This window comes from Mytilus galloprovincialis, chromosome 8 (assembly GCF_965363235.1).
Source record: "Mytilus galloprovincialis chromosome 8, xbMytGall1.hap1.1, whole genome shotgun sequence".
Lineage (NCBI taxonomy): Eukaryota > Metazoa > Mollusca > Bivalvia > Mytilida > Mytilidae > Mytilus > Mytilus galloprovincialis.
Genome location: NC_134845.1, coordinates 10,344,523 through 10,349,200, shown reverse-complemented (window position 1 = coordinate 10,349,200; position 4,678 = coordinate 10,344,523).

Here is a 4,678-nt window from a genome sequence, read left to right as displayed (position 1 = left end):
TCGATCCTATACTGTGACATACTTAAATTATGAACTTTATATTTTTAGCTACGGTATGAACTGTTTTTTAACCGATAACTCTCAATTATTTTGATTTTTACGAGAGAAAACGTGTCTTGTACAAGGAACTAAATGAAACTTTAATACGGTATAATTTCGTAAAAATTTTAAAGACTCATCTTTTGTATTTGTATTAAAACCCAATATTAGAGTAAACAAATATAGAAAAAAAACATTCAGTTTTACACCAGAGTGGGAGTGTAGACACACGGCGAAACGCAATGAAAAGTGTGTATTTATTAAAATAGATATACACAGATTATTGTTAATGAGACAAATATTCATCAGAGTACGATTAAGCAATTATATGTAACCGTACGTCGACCGTCAACAATGCAAAAAAAAAAAAACATACTGTATAGTCCGCAATAAAAAGCCCCGACATAAAAATGATGCAACAATTCAACTGAGAAATTAAACAGCTTAATTTATAAAAAAAAACATTTATTTTTACAAAACATATATGACATATATGAACCAACGACAACCGCTAAACTTGGGACAGGCACATACATAATGTGTTGGGGTTAAACATATGTTTGAAGGCACCTACCCGTCTCTAACCTGGGACAGTGGTGTTACAGTAAAACATAAGCACAAACTATAAAAATCAGTTGAAAAGGGCTCAACTCATTTTCTGTCGGAATAATTAGTGTTGCTACCACAAATCTGCAAATGAACTGTCGCTAATATATGTATCAGTATTGTTAAAACTTTTGCACCGAAAAAGGCCATTTGTTGAGCCGAAATATTTGCAATTATTGTATGATTTATATCATCTGTTCAGTTTTTCCATCTTTGTGCGATGATATTCAACACTTTTTAGTGTTTTGTTTTCCATTTATTTATCGGTATTGTTACACAATCTTTTAGACTCACATATATATATATATATATATGTAGGACTCGGAGGTGCGATGGGGACGCTGAAGTGCGATGGTCCACGCCGAAGTACGATGGTCCTTTCGCTGAAGTGCGATGGTTTTGTGTATGACGTTTGAATAATATGACCTTTTTAAAAATACAACATAGATTCGCAGGCAGGAGAATATTGTTTGTAGATGAAGGTTTCATGTTAACAAAGAAAAGTAAGGAAATAAAAAAGGAAACAAACAATTCAAGTCCCGAACAGTTTTAAGCATTATTAAATGTTGAGGTTAAAAAAATCTGTTAAAATATTTTAGGCAGCAAAGAGGCTGAAAGATATACTTGGTCACCAAATGGGCTTACCAGTATTCTGAATTATTCCGCAGACTTTTTGTACGATAAATACAGTATACTAATCTAAATATTATTCTTAATTTATCGTACGGTAAGCGTCACATGATTTTATGTGGGCAATTTAAAAATTAAAAAAAAATATGATAGTATTAGCAATGTTTCAATGATTTTGCTATATCAAGTTCATATAATGTTGTTTTATTCCCGAGATATTTTTGTTTTGTTTTGAAAGAACACCGTCGCTCTTGGTTTTTTATGGTTTCAGTCTAAAACATGACATTAACCTAACTAAACCCTACGTGTACTTCCCAATTTATCATCCTCATCTTTGTTTTTCGTGAAATAATTGACAAGCTTCGCTATTAGTAAAGCATAAATTTACTTGTCGGTATTTTTACTTCGTGGTACTGTTCCGACATTCAAGGTACAACATGTATATATAAATCGAAGAAGAATGTGAGCAATTACTAAGTTTTATCATAATATTTAAGTAAATAAGATGGACACTTCTTAGTACTATTATATAGACCTACACGCTGAATCTTTTTTTATTTCTCCTTTGAACACCTTATTCCAGATTCTTGCGTGCTAAAAGAATAATTTGAGACTTGGAAAATTAGATTAAAACAAAAATTAAAGTCTTTGGTTTGATCTAAACAGAAGCTAAAACATCTTCCAAATAAGAGGCTAGCAGCCAAATATTAATGGTGTTATTTTATTACAACAGCCCATGTGCATTTTGCTTTTACTCAAAGTCTAAAGTTGGCCATCGCACTACAGCGTAACCACCATCGCACTTCAGCGTAAATATCAACAAGTTAACGTCACAATGTCCAAACTTCATGCAAAACCATCGCACTTCAGCGAAGGGACCATCGCATTTCGAAGTAGACCAACACACTTCAGCGTGACTATCGCGCTTCAGCGTCCCCATCGCACCTCCGAGTCCTACATATATATATAAATATTGCCCCGTATGTTTGTGGCATAACCTGTTAGTCAAATGCGTTTTGTTTAAATATACTTTTTCACTTTTTTGGTCTTTTGGAAAATGTTGTTTGTGCTGTTTTTATACCCTTCTACAACGAAATTTGTTTTACATGCACACGTAAAAAAAATTGCGGTTTTTATACAACGCAATCATAGTCTTGAGCGTAGTTTTCAATTTAGACTCGTATATATATATATATGTTGTGATCGATCCTTCCATATTCTGCATTGGGAAACTGTATGTTTATTTTGTGTAATGATCAAACTCATCAGTATGTGCTTGTCTTCGATAGCTGTTTGTTGGAACTTGCGCAATTGTATATGATATCGATTGCTATCCTTTCGATACGGTTTTGGTTTTTGTATATACATTTGGATGTCTGCCCTAATTTTCGGCCTTCTCTTTTAACGCATGTTTCATATCATGTTATGTATACACCCATATCACGTCGCATTCAAAACAAAAAACAAAAATATGCATTTATATCTTTCGGATTTCAAGATGTCCTGATGTCTTATTGTCATGATATTGCTGTAAACCTGTACACCTTTCTGTCATTGGTGCGACGACGCGTAATGTACATCCTGTGAATTGTTATTTGCCTAGAAAACCGGTATTCGTTTTGAAGGTTTTATATAGTGACCATCAACATTCAATTACATAATAGCATTCTATAATTTCTCGGTAAGCGGGTGCTTTCTGTTTCATACAACGTCTTAATTATAGAAATGTGAACCTTCAAGCTGTAGCATCAAAAGCGACCTATTTCCATTAATACCATCATTAAGATATACTTCATTCGCTTAAAGTATTGGTGTTGGTGTTGCAATATTAACTCGTCGTTACTTCTCCCAGTCCATTTCAGGAATATGCTAGTTGTTATCAATCGTTTGATATGTTTAAGCTTTTGATTTTGCCATTTGCTTATCAATTAAGGACTTTTCGTTTGAAATCTTCCTCAGAGTTCGTTTTTGTTTGTTATTTCACTTTTTTTAACTCCCAGTCGTGTTCATAGCCACATTATCACCAATCCTGTTAAGCGTATTAGCATTTATCTGTTGATTTTGAAGCATGTGCTTTATTTTCAGATTACATGGACCTCTTACCAACTTCGAAACTTCTGTCAACTACAAGTGTGATATATTCCAAGCAAATGTTACATGGTAATACCATCATTGCCTCTTTATTTACAAAATAAGACAAACAACTACCACTAAGGGGTGTTTTACGAACTTGACTCTCCCCTATAAAGTCAAACAATGTAGAGAATGGAGTTTTTTAGCGGTCAATACTCTTATTTATACCTTAACAAAGAGTTGAGAACCGGCGAGTTGCTTCAATGAATTGTTTACGGGCTAACATGAACAGTAAAAAACGTCTTTTATCGTGAGGTAATTGATAAGACGATAATCCACGAATTGAACCGTCATTCTTTCAGATAAGTACGATAAATGACGATTCGATTACGACTTGCCAATCACATTTTTAACTTATTGATCAAGTTCGTCACGTTTGGCTTATAACGTCCACCTATATGGTTGTTTACCAGTTTGATTCACTCCAGTAATTATGCGGTGGCATACGATACCGACACACTCGAGATCCTCCAGTAATTATGCAGTGGCATACGAAACCGAAACACTCGAGATCCTCCAGTACTTATGCAGTGGCATACGATACCGACACACTCGAGATCCTTCAGTACTTATGCGGTGGCATACGATACCGACACACTCGAGATCCTTATCAGAAAGAGCAGAACGTTACCTGTTATTCTGTCCTCGGTTAATTGACGCTTCTTCTCCTTAGACAGGTGGTTACCTGCTTCATTGACCAATTGATGAAATTCGTTGTCTGGTTTTCGATCTTCATGCTTTTTATTAGATAGTACATTTAATGTAGTATATAACCTCACAGCCAAACTTCATTTTGTTCGCGATCGTAACCTTAGAAGTTTTTGCTATGGAAATTGACATTGAACGAGATATATACACTCCGCCATAAGTTAATCACCACCCAATTTAATTTCGAAATAATTTTTTTTATAAAAGAAATACTATATATACTTAAACCTGTAAACAATAGGTAATTTTTGGATACAGGTAAAACGTCAATCGATTACATTTTGATTGTTCAAAACCAGTTTTAACAACCTGTGTTGTGTGTTTTTCGCGTTACTGTTTTTGACTAAACACAAATGATTTTAGCACGTGCATTTCGCACTTGAATTAGCCATTGATATCAAACTTTTAAGATGGCTTGACGAAAACTGAGTATTGCGGAACTCTGGCAAGTTGTAGGTATGGCAAACACAGGTCTAAGTTGCCGTAGAATAACGGTCCATTTTGGTGTTAACCACACTGTGATTATCAGGCTCGTGCAGAGATACCGACAGACAGGGTCAGT